Source organism: Canis lupus, chromosome 20 (genome assembly GCF_048164855.1).
Source record: "Canis lupus baileyi chromosome 20, mCanLup2.hap1, whole genome shotgun sequence".
Taxonomy (NCBI): Eukaryota; Metazoa; Chordata; class Mammalia; order Carnivora; family Canidae; genus Canis; species Canis lupus.
The window spans coordinates 11,115,331-11,141,365 of record NC_132857.1 but is presented as its reverse complement, the minus strand read 5'-3'; the positions used below and the strand labels follow the sequence as shown (position 1 = coordinate 11,141,365).

At 33.4% G+C, this 26,035-nt stretch overlaps 1 long non-coding RNA gene across 1 annotated transcript; it reads right to left on the bottom strand.

The window, feature by feature from the left end:
- Nucleotides 1–21,222: 21,222 nt before the first annotated feature.
- LOC140611665 (uncharacterized) lies at nt 21,223–25,280 on the bottom strand. Its single transcript, XR_012012774.1, has 2 exons — nt 25,136–25,280; nt 21,223–24,898 (listed from the first exon to the last, which is right to left on the bottom strand). It is a non-coding gene; the product is annotated as an uncharacterized lncRNA (long non-coding RNA).
- Nucleotides 25,281–26,035: the final 755 nt, after the last annotated feature.

The window sequence follows — 26,035 nt, the reverse complement described above, 5'->3', positions numbered from 1 at the left end:
TAAGCACAATTTAGCCATCATGTGAAATTAAATAGAATATTCACACTACCTGTGCAGTTTAGGTCATAGTGTTCAAACTCTGGTGATCTGAGATAAAATTACCCCAGTGATTGGGAGAAGCAAATGCAAATCCTGTCACAGCTCTGAACAGCCCTTAAAGGTTTCCCAAGGAAAAATACCTAGAACATAGGTTAATAGAATTCTCAAAATAATGAACCATGAGAGAAAGACTGCAGAAGAAATCAGGTATCTGAATCAGATCAGCACTGATTTCAGATATTAGAATTATCAGCAACAGAACATAAAATATTTACTATATAATTTCTATATTAAGAAGTAAAACATAAGCTAGAAACAAAAATTATACAAAATGGCAAATAAATGTGAAAAATATAATATCTATAAGTAAAATAATTATGCAATCAGAAAGAATTGGACTATTCGCACAGAATTAGTGGATTATTTCATTAAATCACTTTAGTAGAAGATTTAAAAGGATTTTCTCATAACAATAAGAAATTGTGAGGAATTTAACAGCAACCATCCATCTATACATTTACAGGTACTGGCTCTTTTTAGTTTAGAGGAGATAAAAAGAATAAAGGAAAGAGAATATTCATATGCATTCTAAAGTATAGATTATTAAAAATGATTAATTAATGGACCTACATTACTTTAAAATAGATCTGAAGAAAATATGTACCATACAGCACACATCAAGAAAGGAATATGTCACATACAACTTAAGAAATATGGAAGATAAAGGGAAAAGATCTGATATATGTTCACTTAGAGCTCTAAAGGACGATAATTACATTAAAGAAAGAACGAAGAAGGAGTAGTATTTGAAAAGAAAATGCTTGTGAACTTTCTGAAAAATACCAAATTCCACATTCTGGAAACCTAAAATATTAATAAAAATAAAGAAAATAGAAATGCTTTAATAATTTTGGCAAAGCTCGAGAAACCAAAATGAGCAAGTAAGAAACAGCATAGCAACTAAAATGAAATGATCATAACACTGGGGTTGACCTCTCAATGGCATCAATTTCAGCCAGAAGACCCTGAAACAAGATTTTTAAAATAGTGAGAGAAATAATCATGCATTTTGAATTTTAAATGCATGGAAGTTATCTTTCAAAATAAGAATAAAATAATATATTATCAGGCAAATTAAGACTCAAAGAAATTTCCAGCTACCAACACCTGTTAAAGGAATTCTAAAGGATGTACTTTAATAAGATAAACAGTCACAGTAAAAAGGTCAATGTTGCAACATTATTATAATTAATTAATGCTGAAAAAAGAGGCAGATCCAAGGAAAACTTACAATTTTATTATTGGCAAAAAAAATTACAGAACATAAAGTAAGAGTATATACAGATAATAACTATAAAATATATATTTTCTCGGTATGTATGATAGTTATGCATGTAATCTTAAGCTGATAGAAAAACTTAGAGATGTGTAAGAAAATTTGAATGAGAAGCAACTTGTTTTCTAGAAATAATCTATATCAAAATGATATACTTTGTTACAAGTTAATTTTGTTTAATATAATGGGAACTGATAAAATGATTCCAAATCTATCCAGATAAAAACCTGGGATATTGTCAGACCTTTTAAAAACAGTATTGTAATGAAGGGAGATCTTCTGAATGGAAAATTAAAGTATATTAAAATATACAAAAATGAAAAGTTTTTATTGAGACAGCACGCTTAATACAGTTTACATAATACACATTTTGCATTATATATGCATAAATAGCTACACATATATATGTTTTGTAACACTGATAGGTAATATTAATTTTATATGTCACATATGTGTATGTTATAAAACATATGTAACTACCTAAAGTGTGAAAACACAGAGATCTAGTGGTAGCTCAGAGCACTGACTGAAGCGAAAAAATTTAGGAATAAGGGTAAAACCCAAGATAGTTAGTAGTCGTGGAAAAGCAGTGCTTCTGGGGCGGGGGTGAAGGAGAGAAGATTCAACAGAAGGAAGAGGCAACCATTAAAAAGTGTCTGATGATGAAACACAAAGGATGGGCAGGGGCTTTTAAATGCTTGATGATGAAGTATATCAAAAACTTAAACACAAGAAATATTCCCTCTCCAGAAAAGACATTCAGTAAATGAATCATTCTTTCTTCTCTGAAAAAAAGAAAAAAAGAGGCATTTCTGAATTTGAAATCCTGTGCATCACTCCACACCATCAGCCTTGTCTTCGGAAGCACAGTCAGCGTGTATACAAAACAGTTATAAAAAGAAGAGTGAAAATGAGAGCCTACAGAATTCAGCTGATGAAAACGCTGAAGCGGAAGAAAGCTGTAACAACAGTTCAAACTTAAACTCCCTGAAACAAGTATTTGGAACAACAACAAAAAAGACTGAATCACAAATTCAAACAGAATGGGCAAAGATGATAAATGAAGCCAGGATTGACTCACATTATTGAAAGAAACAGAAGGGAAAGAAAAATAATCATAGTGGTAAAGACCAAATAATAAGTTGGCAGAGGGCTTCTAGGTTCAAATAAAAATGTAATGAGAGGAATTGAAGAAAAGAAAGGAAACAACTAAGCTAATGAAAATGTGATAGAGACAGAAGAGTAATTGGATGAAATGAAAGACAAACCAAGATACTCTAATTGACTTATAATTGGGCTTCCTAAAGAGTAAAAAATAAACGATGGGACTTTCTGAAAATACAAAACTATTTGAATCTACATACAGATAAATTCAAAAATATCTACTCCTCTGTAGATTCAAATACATACATACTTGTTCCACAAGGAATAGGTAAAAAATAGAACTGCAATGATCAATCTCTTGATAAATCCTGATAGAACAATTATACTTTAAAAAATAAGGAATAAACACTTAGGTCCTCAGGGCAGATAGATCAAGTAGTTTACATGTGTAGTAAAATTAGGCTGGCATCAGGATTCTCAAAAGCAATACATAAATGAAATAAAAAAAAATGGAGTTACATTTTCAAACTATATGGGAAAGAAACTTTTGACCTAGGATCTTATGTCTGGTAAGGCTGTCCTCCCTTCAGCAAAGCTACAGAACAAGTTTTAAATATCAAGAGCTTGTTATATATATATATATATATATATATATATTTTTTTATCAGCGAATCATTCATTAAGATCTACCACAAGAAGAAACTCTTCCAAACAAGTGATGACTGGAGAAACAAGCAACATGACTAATGAAAATAAGTAAGATCCACATGTGGGGGGAAATGCTAAAATGAGCTACAAATAAAATCAAATGACTTGCAATATTTCAAAAGTAAAACAACCACACTGATGATGAACAGAAAGAACTAAATCAATGAACACAGGAACATAGTAATTAGACTCTATGCCCTAAGGCTAGGGAAGTATTTCAGCAAATAATGAAGCATGTTTAGAATGTTTCTTTTTTGCAAAGGCATAGATTAGCAATTCTTAAAATGATTTCTCTGTGTTTTAAGATTGAGCACCTTAGTAAATGTGTTACAGCTGACGAAAGCAAGATTTCTGTTGTTAGTTACGAATATGAAAAGAGGAAGAGAATAACCCTGGAATGTTGACTTGAAATGTTAAGTATCTGAATTCATGCTTCGTTTTTTTTGTTTGTTTGTTTTGTTTTGTTTTGTTTGGGGGGGGGTTGGTGGGGGTGGAGGAGTGTGAGGTATCTAATTTTACCTGGAATTTTTTAATTTCAGTGTGTAAATCCTAAAAGAAGCAACTAATTGGTAAAAAAACAAAAAAATATATTCTATATAAAAATGTTTATATTTTATAAAGAGAAATACTGACATAATAACAGCCTCAGGTGAATGATAGAAAACCAGTACATACACATTTACATAATAAATACAGCTGCTAAAGTCTCAAAAGGATTTCCAATTTCTATGACTAACTGTATCACATTCTCCTTTATTAGAATCTTGCAAATTGTCACCACAAAGTGTCACAATCCTTTTTTAAAAGAACTGTCAATACTTGAGAAATCTTTAATGAAACTTTGGTGCTTGCAGGCAGAGTCTATTAAGAAATTTTTCAAATATTGTTAAATCAATATGCTGCTCATCTTTCAAATATTACACATATATTTCTATCTAAAGGTAGTGTAACAACAAATATGATGTTAATTAGTAGAGCTTAGAGTATGTTTATGTCTAAATGCTTTATTAAAACTTCTTTTAAAAACTTCGCTGCTTGATGTGATGGGGCAAAGATAATAAAATACAACCCAATGTGAAATATCACGTATGACATATCTCTGATGCGCCTAGGCAGCAATAGAAATACAATTTAAACAAAAACTTATTTATGCAAATTACTAAGATAAATACTTCAAAGAGAATTTGTTTATATTATTTTGCTTTCACAGATTGTCTCTAACTGTGCATACGTTTTTTGTTTTTTGTTTTTTTAGCTAGAGAAAAGCATAAGTTTACTTGGATGTGACTTGGAAATAAGTATTCATTCACTCATCAGTAAAAAACCTGCAAACTGGGTTTAAAATGAAAATATGGCAAGACTACCTCATTAGTCACCAAAAATAAGTTAATATTTTTTTCTTTTAATAAATTATATAGAATGAGTAAAAAAAAAACAGTCTGAAAAATGTATATGTATAAGCATTGCCTTTAAAAATAATTTTTAGGGTTCCCTGGGTGGCCAGCGGTTTAGCGCCTGCCTTTGGCCCAGGGCACGATCCTGGAGATCTGGGATCGAATCCCACGTCGGGCTCCCGGTGCATGGAGCCTGCTTCTCCCTCTGCCTGTGTCTCTGCCTGTGTCTCTGCCTCTCTCTCTCTGTGTAACTATCATAAATAAATAGAAATTTAAAAAAATAAAAATAATTTTTAGTTTTATTTAATGTTATTTAGCAAGATAGTTCCACATATAGAACAACTGTTTATAATTTATTAGTTAGTGACAAACTATGTGCTATTACCTATTCAGTGTACACCGTAAATGGTGTTGTTCAGAATCCATCCCATGTTCATGTTTTGTTTCTGCAGCAAATAGTGCTATAAATGAATTAACAGTTTATTGAATTCACCTAACCTTTAAAATAAAAGATAGGATTTTTTTAAATATGTTATTCACTGTTCCAGAAAATATAAATCTAGATAATTTAAGGTAGAAAATTAAATAAATACAGTGTGATTGGATAAATGAATAGAACTACTCCAGAAATTTTGTTCCTCATTCACCCTTTCAAACTTCTCCTTATTCAGTATAAGTAAAATTATTTCCCTATACTATTTTGTTTGTTTAAATTGGCATGTTCTCACCTAAACATTCATGGATATAACTTTCCTGGAGAAATTAACATTAATTTATTATTGAAATATAATCAATGACATTCTATACAATATCTGATTTAAGAAAAATAATTTATATTGTCAAGTCAAATTTACATTGATTTCCCCAAATGACTGGCTTGCCTGTGCCATCCAGTTATTTGCTTATAAAAATTTGCCATTTACAATTTGCTGTGATATCCCCAATGAAATCTATGCAAATGCAGAGCATAATAAATATTAAACCTTTGAATCATTAATTGCAAAATAACAAGGAAAAACCAGGCAGATGTAAATGAAAGCAAATATATAGTATTTCAGCATATTACTGAATCTTCCATATCTCAGCATTTATTTCAGTCTTACAAGACGAGACACATATTTTATTTTTTTATTTTTTACCTTATTTTTTTATTTTTTTATTGGAGTTCAATTTGCCAACATATAGCATAACACCCTTGCCCATCCTACCAAGTGCCCCCCTCAGTGCCCATCACCCAGTCACCCCAACCTCCCACCCAACTCCCCTTCTACTACCCCTTGTTCATTTCCCAGAGTTAGGTGTCTCTCATGTTTTGTCACCCTCACTGATATTTTCACTCACTTTCTCTCCTTTCCCTTTATTCCCTTTCACTAATTTTTATATTTCCCAAATGAATGAGACCATATAATGCTTGTCCTTTTCCAATTGACTTATTTCACTCAGCACAATACCCTCCAGGTCCCTCCACGTTGAAGCAAATGGTGGGTATTAGTTGTTTCTAATATTTTAGAGTCTAACTGTATAACTAAGAACTTACTCGTTCACACACACACACACACACACACACAGTACATATTTGGAGTAATAAAAAAAGATATAGTTAGAGTAAGAGTAAACCCAAATGAACTGTCCTATTATCCTATTCTCCCCCAAATTGAGTGAATGGCAAGAATCACCTGGTGCTGGGCAAAAGCCATCAAGCCACAAATTGTATACAGTAGTCACAACATAACAGAATTTTCATGCCCCTGGCACAAACAAATTCACTTCTTCTGTGGAGAAAAGCCCATTCACCCTAGGATTAAAAAAAATATATACAGAAATACTTTCAAGGACAATTGAACATGAGAGAATTAAACCCAAGTAATGCAGGAGGATTAGGCCCCAAGGTGGTAACCATTAGATATAGACCTGCAAACATTTCAGATAATAGCATTCTCAGTTATGAATCACTTTATACATACTGACAACATCAAATGCTGTTGCTAATTAGATGTATTTAAATTCTAGACATTTTGAGACTGATTACTATGTTTGAAGAAATTAATGTCTAGCTTAAATATATCTGCAGTCGGAACAAAAGCAAAGTTACTCAGTAGAACTGAAAAAAAAAAACAAGCAATGCATAAGAGCAGAATGGGAACAAAATGTAACTAAAACTTCAATGAGGATTTAAAACAGATTAAACACAAATGGAGAAAGGATTAGTGAATTAAATATGACAGGAGAAACTATTCTATTCAAAATGCAGTGTGCAGAGGCAAAGAGATGGACATGAAGACTAGAAAAAGTTCTGATATATATTTAACCACATTTCCAGAAGGAAAGGACTGCAAAATTTAGTTTGAAGTAATAGTTGGAAAATGATGGCTGGGAATTTTTCAGATATGATGAAAGATACTTGTACAAAATTCCACATGACACAACTACCCCCCTCCAAGTAGTTTAAATACAGGATAATCTATCCCTTAGAAAAAGGAAGATATAAAAAAATAAATAAATAAAGAGATGATTTGAAAAGCAGGTGGGAGCAATGGTAAAAAAAAAAAAAAGAAAAAAGAAAAAAGAAATCACTTTCAAATGAGAGGAGGTGAGTTAGATAATAGCAGCAATGGAAACCAGTGGAATGGTCTCTGGTAGGTTGAACGAACTAACTGCCACCAGTTTTATAAAATGCAGTGCCTAGAGAAACTGTCCTTTATGAAGGAATACAAAGTAATGTCTACTTTTATTTACTATTAGGATTGCTAATACTATGTATTTAAAATCTAGGCATTTTGAAACAATAATAGAAACTGTCATTTTATTATATGGTTACATATAATTATAAACTAAGATTTTATGATGCAAGCTAATATTTAGGTTGTTTTCTCAAAGTTTCCTTTCACACAGAAATATATCTGTGCATTTATGATCTATCATGTAGTTAGCTGTCTGTAACAGTGTGTGTGTGTGTTTGTGATTCAAATTCATAACAGAATAAGGAAGAAATACTTATAACTGCTATAGCCTTCTGGTTCTCATTTCTAAAACTGGTCATATAGAACTAGTACCTGTTTTTCATCATCTCTTCCATATTGCCTTTGCCATTAGAAAGAAACTCAGCAGAGTGTGGTTTTTCCCTAGATGAGGTGACCCAAACCATAATTCCTTAAAGTTTTGGGCTATCAGCAGTCCTGTCTGAGGTGGATTACTGTAGTTTTCCATTGACGTTAACCATGGTATATGGTAGTATGCAGAGAACCTAAGGAATCTGCTATATTCCAGATATATTCATTATTACCTATTCTGTGTTGTAGCAGTGAAATACCCCATTAGTAATCAGAATCAATCATCCCAGACAGTACACTAACCCACTTCTCTGCCTATGGATTCAGATGCACAAGGAGCCCAAAGTGGCCAGGTGGCACTTTCAACTTGTTTAATGGAATTATTTTTGTGATTCCTGATGTTTACTGATCCGTGGTGGAAGCTTTCCTCCTTTTTGAAATAAGACCTCTAGACTAACATATCCTAGATTTAGAGACAAGGAACCAAGATTTTTTATTGTGGATTATCTAGGGAATAATAATGAGGGGAGCCATGCCTCTTTCTGTTGTCTGATTCCTTAACCAGTAAATCATTTTATGGGAGAAATACCACTATTTAGTCAGCACTGATTTACAGCATATACATCAACCCAGAGGACAGTGCTCCAGCTCTGAAAAGTATTGCTACCTAACTAGTGTTTTAAATCAGATTTCAAAAGGCCAATTCACCCTTCAATGTAGACAAATATTTCATGACTTAGAGTGTGGTAATGCTGGCAAATTCCATATTCATGGGCCCATTCCTACATTGCATTTAATGTGAGGCAAATTCTCAATTAAAAGCAATGTATAATATCAAGATGATGTATAGAGCATTCTCGGAGTCCATGGGTGGTAGTTTTGGCAGAGGGAAATATCCAGTGTTTCTATTCCAGTAGAACAAAGCACTGTCTTTTCCATGATAGAAGCAGCCCAAAGTAATCAGCCAACAGCCAAGTTAACTGGCTGTTCACCCCTAAAAATGACTCTAAATCAAGGACTCATCGTTATTCTCTGTCATTGGTGGATTGGGCAAACAGCAGAGATATATCAAGTTGACCTTCATTAGTAGAAAACCAAGTTCTGGATCCATACAAAGCCTTCATCCCTGCCACTATGGCTATCTTGTTCATAAGCCCATTGAACAATGACAGCAGTGATTGGGGAAGGATGATCTTTTAAGATCACCTTTTCATGTACATTTAGATTATATACATGTATTTTCCTATTCTTTGTCCAGAGAAGTCTATCTATAAAATTTCCCCCATATTTGCTTATCAGAATTTTATAATTATTCTTTTCAAGTCCTTGATCTTTCAGCCAAATCATTGGCCATAGTCTATGAATTGACATAAACTTTTGTGCTACACATTTCTCTCTCCAGGCAAAATGAAAACCTGGGTGCATTGCTTGAAGCTCTGTTCACTGACAAGATTACCTTCACCACTGTCCTTTAGGAATGTCCCAGATAGAGGCTATCATTTGCTTTTTTGTGTGATGCATGCATATCATGCAGATACATATGTAAACAGGTCCATTTTTTTTTCTTCTGTCAGAGGGTCATAGGTAACTCCCCATGGGGTCAGAAATATGCACTTGGAGAGAGAGGATAATGTAGCCGGAGTAGGGGCTGTGTGTATTTGGGATACTTCCTCATACAACTTTCTTGTACCCTTGGACCTGTTCAAGCCCAATGTCATCTAGGCCCATCAGAAGTGCACAGCCAACTTTGTGGTTTGATGGGCCAGATAGAACCCAGTTTATGTTGGCAGCTCATGTTCTATGGCAACTTGGTGATCCATGGTTAACCACTTAGTCCCTCCTAAGGCCCTAAAGTAAGCCTAAAATTGGTCCTTCAAGAGTATGTCCTCATGCAGAGAGGATGGCAGTCTTTGACAAAACATCTTAAGGGTCTACACAGTTTCATCTATAGGAGCTCACCAAAGACTCTAAAGATGTCTATATCTGCCACCAACATGTTAAGAATTGTCAGATCTGTGGGAATCATATGGTCCAAGTGACAAAGCAACTTGCGTGCAGAGACTTAATTGTTCTGGGCCCCACTGAAAACAAGTAGATCACTGAAAGCAAGAGTACCCAAATGAGGAATATGTTGCTTCCAAATTTTAAAGAGGGCCATTAGGTATTGTACTTATTTTATGGTGGTGGAAAGGGCAAGATGTAACAACTTATCTTTCATCTTAAACTGAATATGTCAACATAGCCCATATCACTGCACAGCTAGTAATTTCAATGAGGTGGAAAGTTCCTGCAATGGAATTGTGGGATTTCTTTCCTATTGTCTGACATGCAAATGTCTTACACCAATATGTCTAGAATAGGGGATCAAATCCAATTAGCATAACATCATCAAAGTAATAGGCCATATCTGGTGTTAAAGTGATTCTAGTGGTCTTTCCTAACAGGTATAGAGAAAAAAAAAAAATTGCCGAATCAGTAGTCCTATATCAAGTATCAGAATATCTGTTAATTAGTCCAAGCAAGGAAATTATATCTGGAATAGCAGCTGCAACAGGAGTCAATTCTTGAATAGGCTTTCAATAATACACACTCACTCTCTAAGATCTACCTGCTTTGTGCATTAGCCAGAGAAAATAGTTGAATGAGGATGTGGTGGGAATCACCATCTTTGTATCTTTCAAATCCTTGACGTTGATGGTATCTCTGCAACCCCTTTAGGTAAGCAGTATTAGTTTTGGTTTACCTTTTTTTTTTTTTTTTTTTTTTTTGGATAGAGACAGTTTTCATGGGTTTTCCTGCCATAATAACCCTCACTCTAATGTCAGGGAAGCAATGTGGGGGTTCTACCAATTGCAAGTGTGTTCAAATGATGCATTGTGAAACTGGCTAAACAACCCCAGGATTGGTTAAGACATATCATTGAGCCCAATGCAAGATAGACCTCAGCTGAAACTTCACTTATCACCTGACCTCCATAGACCTTATTCAGACTAGTGGTTAACAGTAATATTTTGTGTCTTCAGAAATTACTGTTGGTTCTGTGCCATTTAATCCAGTAATTCCTAAATTTTCTAATTATTTCCCTTTTTCCTGTGCACAGTCATTCTAGTAAATGGGCATAAGTCTCATCGGGGAAGTCTAAGGATAAGATTAAAAGAATAAATTTTGACAATATAGCAGGGTCCTTTCTCAAGGACATATAGCCTCTCCTTCATTCACAGGGTTCTAGGTCTATAAACTGCTTCAATCTGGGAACTGATTGAGGCCTGTGACCCTGTTTTGATCATTAAAATTATAATTCTATTCGCTAGACCCAGAACTCTTCAGCTTATAAAGAAGAAATTGTGGGAAAAAAGGAAAAAAAAAACTGTGTAGATCGTCAATCTTTTTCTTTCTTAGGGATACTATGGCCATGATCAAATACTTAATGTCGTTGGTCTCTACAAGTCAGACAATTCATATTAGAGCTTTGACTCCCTTGTCTGATACAGTAATTGTGTATTCCTTGTCTTTGGCATTCATTACCATTTGACCCCCATCACCCTCTGTTGCTCCAACTGCATTCAGGAATTTCAGGGTAATGGTTGCAGTACCCATTGTAATTTCTGGCCTATAAACGGAACAACCACACCATTCTTTAAAAATGAAGGAGCTAACCTCACAAATGTATTTCTAAAAACAATGGCAGAAAATGTGTTCCCTTGACCTTTAAGGGCCAGGACAGTAGGTCTTATATAATAATTTTGTTCCAGTATTCTAATATCCATAGGTCCCTGCATATCTTTCACTTACAGTAGCTTTCACAAAGGCAGCTCTAGCATTTCTAGCACTGTAAACTAACTTGAGTGCATGTTTTAGTCCACCAAACTATTAGAGCCCTTGCTAGCCCCTTAAATTGAAACAATGTATCCAAAATCTCTGTTTAAGGGAACCATATCCATAAAGTCAGCTTGATTCAACTTTATATTCTTTCTACCATAATTCCACATCCTTAAGTTTCATTCTCACATATTTTACAAGATTTCTGTCTGTACAAATTTGAAAAATCATGCAACTCATCATGAAATCACACTTTATACCTCAGCCTTTTGGGCATGCTGAAACATGAATCTAGTTATAGGTCTATAGCATACTATAGCATACTATAACTATATATAGTTATAGGTCTATAGCTATACTTTCTATAGCAAAGAAAGTATTGGGGTAGGTCCTGAGGGGAATCAGCAATGCCTTGCAAGGCAACTATTTCAGAGGAGGCCATTACAAACTTTTCAGGCAAAGGAAAACAAAATTCCTCAAGCATGGGTGATGGAGCAAAGAATACTCATCAAAATTCAGAGGATCAGTGCCTACAACTTCTCAGGATTGTCCCATATATCCCTATTCCAATTTTCAGGTTCCTGTTTCTTCCCAATCATGTCTTCATATTAACAGAAATTTGTGTTGTAATTTAACTACTCAAAGAACTAAACTTTGAACTTGGTTTTCAAAAATATTAGCCTCCAGGTACAAGAGATCAAGGGTTTTGTCATGGCTGATACAGAAGGTTTCAAGTAATTTAGGTGGAGATTGGACTTGGAATTTGGAGCCCTCAATTCATTCTTTTATTTGCCCATATTCTCAGTGCTACCTGAAGCAGCCACTCTAATTCTACTCCATGTTTAACTAAAACATTCTAGAGTAGCAAACACATCACGATTCAGAATTTTGCTGTCTAGAAGTATTCACTTAGAATTATTTAATGGCAATTTCTACTGCCTCACCATGCCATAGACTTTAAGTTTTTCTTTGCCACTAGAAATAGGCAATGTGTGATGAGATTATCCAGATTATCTAGAATAATCTTCCTTATTTCTAGTTGACATTCTTAAAATCATTAAAATAATTGGTTATGTATTTTCATTACATCTAGAAAGTATCCCCCAGGTTAGGGTTTGACTGAATAACTAGCCAATCTAGGTAGTTTACACATTAGATACACAATATCTATGAAAAAAGTAATATCACATTTATAAGAACTTTAGAAAAATTAAAATTTTCAAGTGTGTTTTTGTGTTCTACATAATTAGCATTCTTTTTTGGCACTGAGAAGCTCCAATATTTCTACTCAAATTCAATACTTATGTTCTATATTTTGAGTTTTTAATCAAGTAGCACTATAGAAAATGCTGACATTTTTTTTTATATTGCATTTTACTGTGATGAAAACAAGTAAGTAAAATATAGTGAGGTTTATTGGAATAAACATCTTAGCCTCAATATAATTTGGGGGTAAATTTCTCTACCTGTTTACCTAAAACTTCCTTGTTTATTTCCCCTTTTGTAATTTGGATCCCTTTATAATTGCTCCACTGCCCTTTGTAGCCCTTTTTAAGTCATCAACAAATAAGCTCATGTTTCTATGTCATTATCATACTCATTCTTGAGCTTGCACCTTTACTTGTTGCTGTTCTTTTCTGGTGTAAGTTTCTTCCTCTTACCTATTCTTATCATTCTATCCAACTTTTATCCGTATGCGTAGTGTTCCCTTGTATTCTCAAAAGTTTCTAAAATATACTAATCCCTCTCATGACAGTAAATCTTGATTTGCAGGTTAATACTTTCTTATATACTACGAACTTTCTATATATTATATTTATCCAAAAAGAAGTTACATTTTTCTTTCCTAGATCTTATACTACAGAGTATTTCAGATAAATCATTGTCGACATAGCACAACACTCAAGACCAAAGCAATATCATTAGGTACTAGTGAAGGCAGACTGAGCAGACCATATTACTTTCATATGACTAGCCTGCCTACGTTGTAACTCCAGAAAATGTATAACTGAAATTTTCCTTTGCCAGAGGGTTTTGCCCATTTTGGTTAAGCCTGTAGTAGCCACTTCCATGAGGCTAAAAATTCATTTATCTGCCTAATTTGGCTTATAGAGCAATTTCCAAATAGAATTGCTTACTTATTAACTAGGTTGAGTAATTATAAACTGTTAACATTCACTGATCTTAAAACATGTTAATTTATAAAATAAATTTTTTCTATTATGAAAGTTTTAAAAAAAATTTTGTCATTCATAATTTTGCATTTGTGAATATAAGTAATACAAGTTTGGGATTAGAAATTTTTCACAAGTAAGTCAATGATTAAACAGTTATTGGAGTAATTATTTCTTTTAAAGATTTTATTTATGTATTTATTTGAGAGAGAGAGAGAGTGCATGAGCAAGGGGAGGGAGAAACAAACTCCCCACTGAGCAGGAAGTTCAATGTGGTGGGGGGGCGGGGGGCTCAATCTGAGGACCCTGGGATCATGACCTGAGCTGAAGATAGATACTTAACCAACTGAGTTATCCAGATGCCCCAGACTAATTATTTCTACTGTGTATACAAGAATGATCCTATAAAAATGCGTTATAGATAAAAGTGAATATTCCGACAGAATTTTACTTATATCAATAATGAGTATACTTTTATTTTATTTCTCCACAAATCATTCCATATTATAATTAGGAAGATCTAATGAAAATATTAAAAATACAGAAATTAAACCTAATCATCATGATCTTACTGATTTTTTTTCCTGACAATAATCTTTATTCTTCTCTATGATTGGTAAAGCTCTTTAGATAATAAACAAAATTAATTTGCAAAAATTTAACGGCTGTTTTGGATATTTTCAAGTTTTTTTTTTTTAACTTTTGGTTACACTTTCATGTGCTTTTGCATTATATTGTCTTGTTCTTAATAATGTAATCCATGTCTGTATTAAAAGGATACTTGACCAAATTTAGTATGAATAGTATTACCATCCAGTTACATAAAGGCAATATCAAATTAGCTAACGGTTGCTGTTTTTTTTTTTTTCTTTCAACTTAGAAATGACATTAACCCTGATAATACTAAGGATCATAATAGTAGCGACTTTGATTACATATAATATAGTGGTCCTGCCCGAGTTAGTTCTTGAATTTTGATTTGTAGTTTTTAAATAGAAATATACAGAATTATACAAGCATTTGATCTAGCATTCTGTAATGTTATTTATTTTATTTTATTTTTTTAATATTTTATTTATTTATCTATAGAGACACAGAGAGAGAGAAATATGCAGAGACACAGGCAGAGGGAGAAGCAGGCTCCATGCAGGGAGCCTGACGTGGGACTCGATCCCAGGTCTCCAGGATCAGGCCCTGGGCTGAAAGCGGCGCTAAACTGCTGAGTCATCCGGGCTGCCCTGTTATTTTTTTTTTTTTTAAAGAAGAAACAAATCAGAATGTAGCCCTCATGAAACAAATATCTGAATTCCAATATTCAATGAATGAAATCTATTTCACAAATTTCTAAGTATTTTAAGTAAATTGTCCAGATGGTAACCAATTTATTAGCACTTACTAATACAGAAAATGAAAATAAGCAAAGTCTCTTTAGTACTTATTCAGTAATTTTTTATTCAGTTCTATCAATTTAACCTTATAGTCTACATTTGCACATAGATCTTGCTGAATTCTCTTTCTCATCCCCACTACTGTCTCTCTGTGTTATAAATACATACATATATTCATTCTACATTGATCTCTCCCCAGCTTGTGGTAACAATTAATCTGCTATATTAATAAAGGGATGAGTAAATGTCTAATTTAATAATAATAATTATGTTAAAATTTTAATATAGCCCATTTAATTGATGTGGATAAAGTATACATCTCTTAAGTATATATAGATACACTCAGAAACATACACACACGTAACAGTAGCCATATAAAACACGTATCCTTTCATCCCCTCTTCATTTTCCATTCTAATTGTTTTCAGCATTCACAAACTAACTGTAGTCTCATACAATTCAGAACATTGACCTTGGTCTGTCTTTATTTTCCATCTCTTGCAAACTTCTCACTGTTCATCTTTTGTGTATCCAAGGACATCTCAAAAAAGGAAAAGACAACCCACAGTAAAGAAGAAAATAAGGGAAAATGTGTTTTTCTATAACCTGTATAATAATATTATTAACCTGTATTAACCTGTATTATATAACCTGTTCATCATGTATGGATCTTTCAGAGATGAGATAATATCACTTATTCAGAAATGTCTTCCAGACTCTTCTAGGTACGTTATTTTTGTAAAAAGCACAACACAAATATATTTAGGTGTTTTTTTTTAAGATTTTATGAATTTACGTATTTAAGAGACAGCAAGAGAGCAGGAGGAAGGAGAGGGAGATGGAGAAAGAGAATCTTAAGCAGACTCCTTGCTGAACGTGCAGCCCAATGGGAGGCTTGATTTCAAGAACCTGAGATCATGACCTAAAATCAAGAGTCAAACACTTAACTGATTGAGCCAGGGGTTTCTCTTGTTAAGTGTTTAATATTGTCTTCTCTGTTATAATTCAAGCTTCATTAAAAAGGCATTAACGTATTATGAGATCAGCACAGTGCCTTGCACATTATAACTGCTCAAAAAATATGCTGCATGATGAAGTGCATACATAATTTTTAAAAATCTATTCTTTAAATATTTTGGAATCTTAAAATACCTATCTGGGTATGCTTCAAGTCCAAATTATACAATATGACTATTCTTCACAAACTTGTTTGTCCCTTAACATTCTCCCCTGCCAGTTAGTGATGTATTTTTTTTTAATTGAGGTGAAATTTACATAGCAGAAAATTAACCATTTTAGTTTGTATACTTCAGTGGCGTTTAGTACATTCACAATGTTATGTAACAAGTATGCATATCAAGATCCAAAAATTTCCATCCCCCAGAAGGAAACCTTATTCCCATTAATTTGTGACTCTCTTTCCTCACTACCTCCTCTAAGCTCAGTGTACCCACCAATCTATTTTCAGTCTCCAAATGTCTGTTTTGAATATTTCATATAAACGGACTCATGCAATATGTAAACTTTTATGTGTGTTTTTTCTTTACTTAACATAATGTTTACAAGGACCATCCACGTTACAGTCTGTATCAGTACACCATTCCTTTCTGTGGGTGAATAATAATTTGCATGTATATACCACATTTTTTTCATTCATTCATTCATTCATTCATTCATTCATTCATAAGCAGTAAGGTTTTTCCACCTTTTGAATATTGTTAAAAGTGCTACTATGAACATTTCTGCACACATATTTGTTTGAATACCTGTATGTATATACTTCAGAGTGGAATTATTCAACCTTACGGTAATTCTATGTTTAGCGTTTGAAAAACCACCAAACTATTTTTCCACAGTGGCTACATCATTTTACATTTCTACCAGTGATGTTCAAGAGTTTCAATTTCTCCGTATCTCCTCCAAAACATTTTCCCTTATTTTCTTCTTTACTGTGGGTTGTCTTTTCCTTTTTTGAGATGTCCTTGGATACACAAAAGTTTTTAATTTTGATGAAGTCCATTGATCTAAATTTTTTTAAAATTTTCTACTTGTACTTTTAGTGTCACATCTAATATCCATTTCAAAACCCAACATCATGATGATACACTTCTATATACAGTAGTCCCTCCTTATCCATGAGCAATACATTCTGGAGCCCCAGTGGATACTTGAAACCACAGATAATACTAAATCTTTTTTTTTTTTTTTTAATTCATGAGTGAGGCAGAGACATAGAGAGAAAAGTAGGCTCCCCATAGGGAGGCTGATATGGGACTCGATCCCAGGACCCCAGGATCACACCCTGAGCCGAAGGTAGATGCTCAACCAATGAGCCACCTAGGCATCCCAATACCAAATCTTATATATACTGTGTTTTCTCCTATGCACATATAACTATAAGAAAGTTTAATATATAAATTAGGCACAGTATGATATTAACAACAATAAAAAAATAGAAGAATTATAATAGTATAGTATAATAAAAGTTATGTGAATATGGTCTCTTTTTCTCTTAAAACATCTTATTATACTATATTCACCCCTCTTGTGATAATGTGAGCTGATAAAATACCTACATTGTTAGATAAAGTGAGGTAAATGGCATTGACATTGTGATATAGTGTAGGATACTATTGACCTTCTAATGATATATCTGGTCATCTGTTTCTGGAACATTCTTGGTTGGTCAAGGGTAACCCTCCCCCCCAAAAAAGGAGAAATATTTATTTATTAAGCTAATATTTGTTTATCTTTTCCCAAAGACCAGTGTTGGAGGTAGGTACAATGTATGATTTAGTGATACCAGAAATCTGTAAACACCAAATAAAATAATGGATGTGACATCGGAAATGATTGCTTGTATTGGAATTGTCAACACAATGGACACATAGAGAAAAGCATATGCATACAATCATGAGGTTCTGTGCTGATGTATTTTTAAAATATCAGTCTTTGTGTGATACTAAGTATATTTTTCTGTAAAGTTATTTTTGCCAAGTATTCTCAGTGCTTTGGCAGGTGAACATGTAAAGAGGGATTTACAACATATCAAACACATTATCATATAACAAATTAAAGGAAATTATTAATTAATTAGTTATTTTTTAAAAAAATGTTCTAATATGACTTGATTTTCAATAATATCATTTCCTTAAAATCATCTATTTTAAAGATTTATTTATTTTTTCATTTGAGATAAAGAGAGAGGCAAAGAGAGCATGAGAAGCAGGGGCAGAGGGAGAGGAAGTGAGAATCCAAAGCAGACTCTATGCTCAGCTTTGAGCTCAATGCAGGGCTTGATCTCAGGACCCTAAGAACATGATCTAAACTAAAACAAAGAGTCAGAGGGTTAACTGAGTATACCACCCAGGCTCCCTCCTTAAGACCATTTTAATGTGAGATTAATTTTCTAAATCCTGTATAGCTAATTTGCTTACCTGTTTCACCAATGTATTCCACTATAAGTAAATACATTTCTGATTAGGGCAATGGCAGTCTCTGACTTGCAGACTCTGATAAATGAATGCATTAGATACACCCCACAGCTAATGAAATTCCACACCTCAGTTTAGATGACATCAAGTGTGCCACAGATTGTTTATTTTCCCTAGCATAATTACTAAGAGAAAAAAAATCCCTCATATATCATTATTGTGCTAAATAATGCATATCTTCATTGATTTTTAATAGATAACTTACTTAAAACAACATTGTGGAAGCTTATTTTTTTTGATGCAACAGATGTTGAGTTTACACAAAATAGAAATAAACCCAAGATTCTATACTTGGAATACCCATCTAATTTTAAGGATAAACTTTCCAGTAGCAGATGGTATTCCACACAGTCTTATAAAATAGGGGAAATAAATGTTTGCCTTGACACTGTAAATTAACAGATTGGTTACAACTATACACATATGGATTAATACATTTTAAATATGTTTCTTATAGAGGTAGAAAATTCCCAGACAGGGTTATATGAGAATTATTATACAATTTTTTTAATCCTTAAATTGAAGCATATAAATTTATATGATTTATATATAAATATAAATCCACATGCATTGCTAAACATGTATTTATATCCTTTGATTGAGCTGAAATTAATTAACAATAAATCTGACCTTTTCTAAGAGATAATTTATCATTTGGCAATATGACAATTTTGTATCTGATTCTGATAAGAACATGTTTGGTGTCATATTGTGCAGTTCTTTTATTGCAATTTAGAAAAATGTATATAAAGATGTCTTTTGACCACAGAATTACACTGAGTTGGTGAATCAACTACTCAAACATTTTTTTTAGCAATTTAGGTAAAGCCCTCTGTCTAAAGCCAACATCTCTTTCTCCTATTCTACACACTTCATTTTTTCATTAAAAAAGAACTTACTTTAATAATAAGTATAAGCATAAAATTGCATTTCTATTGCCCTGTCACCATTTAAGGGGTTTAGTCTGTTATTTTTCAATAGTCTATTGTATTTCCCTAGACTATCAAAGTTACATTATAAAAACATGCATTCCAATAGAAAAGAAAATTAGGCCAATAGTTAAGTTTTTATATCCCCAGAAATAAAAAAAAATCATCTTTTCCTAAATTGCAGTAGTAAGAGTTTTATTATTGCTATAAGATTTTTCTTTTGTATAAAGATACATTTTATTGAGCTTAAGCCTCAACATAGTAGAGATGAGTCCATCTAACATACACTCACAAACAATGGCTTTTTCCTATATTCACTTGCAATAATTGTAGTACAGTGCATTTGGTATTTCCTTTTCATTCTTACTTCCATTAAAGAAAATTTGAAACCACTCAGATATATCCTCTGTCTTGTATTTTTCTAATTACTTGTGATTATCTCACAAAACGATTGCACTACAAAGATCACTGTATATACTACAAATTGCATTTCTAATTGATTGTCACATTAGGTTCATCTTGTGGTATGAACATTGATCCTTCTACTCAGCTAGAATAGTGTTATCTACTCAGCTAGAGACTTTGATCCAAGATGAGAAGACAAACAAGGTGGACTTGAAGATACAGGAAGAAGCTGACAAAGCCAGTGAGTTGACACACAGCTGGGGAAACCAAGCCAAATGGGCATAATAGATCTGGACTTGATTCCCATTTGTGGTTTAACTGAAATATTGAGAAAGCATCACTCAGAAGATGTAAAGTAAAATCTAGTTTGTCTCTTATATTCCTTTTATGTTTAATCAGTGGACTGTTTTCCTCAGTTCAGGGTGAAAAATGGGGCAAGTATGTGACGTCTTTATGTACTTTTAGTTAATAAATAGTCCCAAGCATAGACTTAGTAATCTGGCTGGTTATGAAGAAGTTTCATAGCCTTTCTCACTCACTTCTAACATTTGCCAAATATACATTCTGAGACACCTATGTTAGAGTACAGGGACTGAAAAGAGGGAAGGGGAGCAAAGAAATGTTGTGTTTAATTACTAATCATAGTAGATAACCAGTCCTCTCTCCTGTTTTCCTGATTTGGGGTTGATTAGTCACAAGTCCACTAACTCTGCATTACAGACAGACATCAAAAAATGCAGAAAAATTCAGTATGACTACAGGTCATGTAAAGGGTCTTCACAACACGGCAAGAACTCTTATTTAAGAATTTCCTCTGTATGTCTCTCTATTTACCTTCCTCCATTTACCTTCTCAATATTTTTGTAGCTATATCATTATCAAAGGTGACTAGGCTTGTGGCCCAAGCATTATGAAACCATTTCTAGCACCTATTCTGAAATTTATGTTTTGTTTTGTCACCTTTCTTTTATGTCATCTTACCACAAAGGTTATTAATTAAGTGAGCATTTATTCAATGTCCACAATATGATTCTATTTTTGCTTTCTTAATTATGAGTCAATCATTCAATTCAGAATCCCAGATTCATCATAGGTCCTGAATATATTTTACTCACCATACTGTGGCTTTTCTTAGTGTGTTCTATGATCTAGAATGTGCTTTTGTTTTCTCTTCACCACCTAAAATGTTAGAAGCTTTCTCAGACATTATGGCATAAGTCATCTAAATGAATGAGGGCTTGGGATTAGGTGGAGAGATGAGAGCTAATTGAAAAATTGAGTCTGAATAAAAAATACTCAATTTAATATTTTTATCTTATTTTCAGTACTGCCTAAAGGTTGAGCATGGGGAAGAGAAATGAATTGATGGAACACAGAAAATCTTTAGGGCAACAAATATATTTTGCATGGTACTATAATGATGAACATATATATTATACATTTTTCAAAACCCATAGAACATACAACACCAAGATTGATTCATAATGTAAACAATGGACTTCAGATAATTATTATGTGATAATGTAGGTTTATCAATCATAATAAATATATCACTGATAGGAAATGTTGAACATGGAGAAGGCTCTGTATTTGTACAGGCATGAGGTATGTGGGATATCCCTGTGTCTTCCTCTCAATTTTGCTCTGAACCTATAACTACTCACAAAAAGTCTTAAAGTAGTATAATAGATTTCATTTTTTTTGACAATTATTATCTGTAAACTGTAGCTGAATCACTATCAAAGAAAAAGGATGTCTGTAATTATAAGAACCTTGATGGAATAGCTTTTGAGTAGAAATCTCAATACTTAAGCAATAGAAAAGCTAGCCTTTGGTCTTCTCTGAAAAGTGATTCCTCTACCTTTCTCAGTTCAACACCATAAAAGATTATATTTGAAAAAAAATACAAAAGCCAATTTTTCTCCTTTTGTCATGTGTAATTTCCTTAACAAATAATGCAAAATAAACAGCAAGTAGTAAAGTGTAACTATTTTCCAATATGCTTATATGTTATTACATTTTGTAGAAAACTCACAAAATGTCCTTGCTCCTTTAAATGACTCTAAGGTATAACAACAAATATCAAATGCTTTGTATCAGAACAGATACATGAGATGCCTGTATAAAATTCTGGGCTTTTTCAAAGAAAATTAGGTTATGTGGAAAATCAAAGGAGACATACACTGGTTCTGTCTTTCTCACTAAAATAAAATGTTCATAAAAGTTTATAACTAGAAACAGGCATTCACCTCTGCTTCCAGTATACAGTTACATAATATCAATCCAAGTTAATTCCATTTATTTTATTTGCCCATAGTTACACCCACAGACATTTCTGTAAATCATGTGGAATCAGGTAAAAGATTAAATGGTTTCAATTCATTTAACGTGGAATCACTCAGACCCCAGGATACAATTTACCAAAAGAGAAGGTGCTTATATAATATTTCTAAGGTATTTGAATAAATTTTGCCTTAATAAATTAGAAAATGATAAGGCAGGCTCAATTTCTATCAAATAGAAAAATAAAATGCCAGTAATTGAGTTTTTTATCATATTCATTTTTCTGGTAATAAACTTTAACTCAGCCTATCCAGACTGATTATGAGAAGTGGAAAAATAGAAAGTGAAAATTGAAACTTGGTGAGTGAAGCATCACGCAGCAGACGTTGTGAAGAATCCTTACAGAGGGAAGCATCAGAAAGGCTACACACACATTCATTGACAATGAAGTAAAGGGCATCTCAGAAAAATGTGCCTTGACAAAAAGTGAAATATCCAGCGTGAGTAACTCAGTAATTGTCCTGACTTATTTCAATCACATTTCTTTAGCGTTAAATCAGATGTAATTTCCCCCTTTCCATCATTTCGATACATTTGTGCCAACAACTCAAGTGAAATGTGACCAACAGAAAAATTTCAATTATTTCTCTATCTTGTGAATGCCAAATTCTAATGTATAGTGTCATTTTTATCTACCACCTCTCTTACCCCAAACAAATTATCCTTTCAATGCCTTTTGTTTTCAGGACATGGCAACATGTTTAATGGAAAGTCAAGCTACTATCATCTATTCTGGTTTAGATTAAAAGAGAGAAAGTAGGAAATCACAGCTCTATTTGAATATTTTCCTAATCTAGAGAGAAATGTATTTCCAAGAGAAGCTGTGAAGTATGTTCCTTTACCACTGGGAAAATCCTGAAGGGGCTAGAGGATAATGATTGTCCAGCTGGGTACTGCTGGATTCAGGAGAAGGCTCCTGGAGATTTCCAGTTCTCCTCAATTGTAGATGACAGCTTGTTGATATTGTAACCGGATTGGAAGTTGAGCCAGTCAATGGGGATGATGTAGTTGTCGGGGTCTGTCAGGATACTCTTCTCCAGGCAGGAGATAAAAGTATTGTTCTGGAGCATTCCAGCACCTGTGAGTTGTCTAGAAAATTGATTTGAATTTGGACTAAATGATATTGTAAAAAAAAAACCTGAAATAATAGCAATATTTGCCTTTTTAGTAAGTGTTCAATACATGGTTTCATTATTATTTTAACCTACTACTACTACTAACAGTACAAAATTGTAATGAAACATTTCAAAATAAAAATAAAATCTCTTACTATTATTATCTTCTCATTTAAGAGTAAAGAATTTTGCCAATATATTCATATTTTCAATGCCTCAAATTCACCTGTATTTTCTAACTTTGTAAAAACATAAAGAGGAAAAAAAGAAAACAGCACTTTTAGGAGAAAGCCTCACAGAACCTTTAGGTAAATGAATGGAGTAAAATTTTTCTGTCTTCTGCAGGTATTTTCCTTTTTAGTAAAAGCTTATGGATTGCCAAAGGTTCCTAATGGAGACTGAATCATTTTCCATGGACACAAAGTGTCAACTAGTGGTTAATCTTATTTATTAGTATTTAATTTAAGGGTTATCAAAAGGGAGTGTGAGTCAGCTAAAACAGGTGTGAATATCACCTAAAGCTGTGACATATCCTCTCTGAAGGGAGGGTGAATATGTATTTGCATGTGTATGAGATAGTTATATCATGTTTGGAGAAAGCATTATTTACTAATTTCTTATTTTAAACTTAAATATATTCAAAAACAAAGGTCTCAGAATGCTGAATATAGCTAAAATGTTGGGTATCAGTGAGAAATATGGTTAAACAAGAGGTGTCTAAATGCTAAGTTGAAAAGGAAGGGACTGTGCTTTGTCACTCTGGTTCAGCTGAGAACTGAATTTCACAGAATTCCCTTCTCTTTCTTTTTCTAGGTAGTGTTGGCCAATATGGAAAGTCATGCAAGATTTGAAGGTCATTAATCAGTCAAATAAAGTGATAGATACAACAAGGCCTAGTTAGTTCTGACTTATCCTCTCTCTCTTCTCTGTTTGTGCAGATATTTCAGATAAATGGAACTAGAATAACCAGCAGGGATCTCAGCCCCACTGACTTGTGACCAGAAGGGCAGCAGCTAAACCAAAGAAATGATTCCCCATATTACACCTTTCCATAAACTCCACACATATAATTTGTCCTCCTGCTTCTCCTCCTTCTGCTCCTCCTATCCCTCCTCCTTCTTTTTCTGCTTCTCCTTCTTCTTTCTTCCTTCTCTTCCTCTTTCTCCAAATATCATGATTAAACTTAGAGTACAGAAATGAAAGTTTGAAAGGAGAGAAGATTGGATTAGAGGACAGATTTTAATTTCCCTTCTCACCTTCTTCCATTTCAGTGTATTTCCCTTAGTACAACATGTAGCAAGAACAGAAGCCATTGTTTCAGATGTGGTGATACTTATCACAATGTCACAGAGTGTGTTTAGCTGATGGAAACAGATGAAGGATGATGAGCCACCCCTTAGCATTCCCTTCTCCACCTGTTCTTCCTCCGAAACCCTTGAATTTTATAAACTAAGATTACTACGTCTTCCCAATGCTGTTGCCTCTTAAAAACGTGAAGGAAAACTCCCAATCGGAGTTGGCTTGTGTTCAAGGACAGCAAAACACAGAATACAGAACTGTTTGACTTCAAAATTGTTTGTTGCTTTCTCAATAATGTTATCTGAAAAACAAGATCAAGGAAGAAGTTTATATTATTCAGATTCCATGAAATATTTCAAACCACCTGAATAATGCACATCTCCAACAGACAGAATAATACATGGTAACTCAAATAAATGAGACAAATGTTTAAAAATAAGCAGGATATATTTGAGACAAGAAACCGAGGTGTGATTTTCCAGGCCTAACCATAGGCAAATACAAAGCCTTGACCTGGCAGCCTCACGAGGAATCGTACCTTCTCCACACCAGAAATAGGGCTTTGCAGTCTGAAGAGAGTTGCAGACAGGCACTCAGGTCCCTCTGGGTGGTCAGGCTCTTATTCACCTTCACATTCACAGGCCACACACTGTTGAGCCAACGCCATCCTAGCACCTCCACAGAGCTTCCTTGTGTGTATGTATTTGGGGTGAGAGCAGAGGGGACAAACAGAAAGGGGAAACTTTGAGGATACTTTTCTCAGTACTTTTCCACTTCTATTCCTCCCCCTTACAAGTTTTACCTATCTGGCATGCAACTACAAGACACATAATAAGCAAAACAAAGAAACAAAGAACACTGTCAAGGCATCAAATATTCAACAGAACAAGAAACACAAACTAGTAAGATGTTGAAACTATCTGATATGGACTTTGATGTAACTATGATTCATATAATCCAATGTATGATAGGAAAGGTGAACATGTCTGAAGAAACAGGAATTTCTACTAGATATAAGGAGAATATATAAAGAGGCAAACAGAAGGCTTGAAGTAAAAATACATGGTGTCAGAGATGAAGCAACTGTTTGGTGAATTTATCAACAGAACAGCAGGAAAAGAATCAATGACCTTGAATTTCATTCAATATAAATGTTCTATGTTAAAAAGAATTAAGATAAAATAAATTTAAAATAAAATAGCATCAAAAAGCTTCAAGACAAAATCAAATGCCCTAACTTATGTATATGAAGTCCTAAAAAAGAACAGAAAGAGAATGAGTGCAAGATATGTTTGAAGAGATTTTAGTTGAAATTTTCAAAAACAATAATGAGAAACAACAATTGATCCAAAAAGGTAGAGATCTCCAAATACTCTCCATAAATGTGGAAAAAGCAGTGATGAACTTTATCCATTGATGATAAACACAACAAAACACA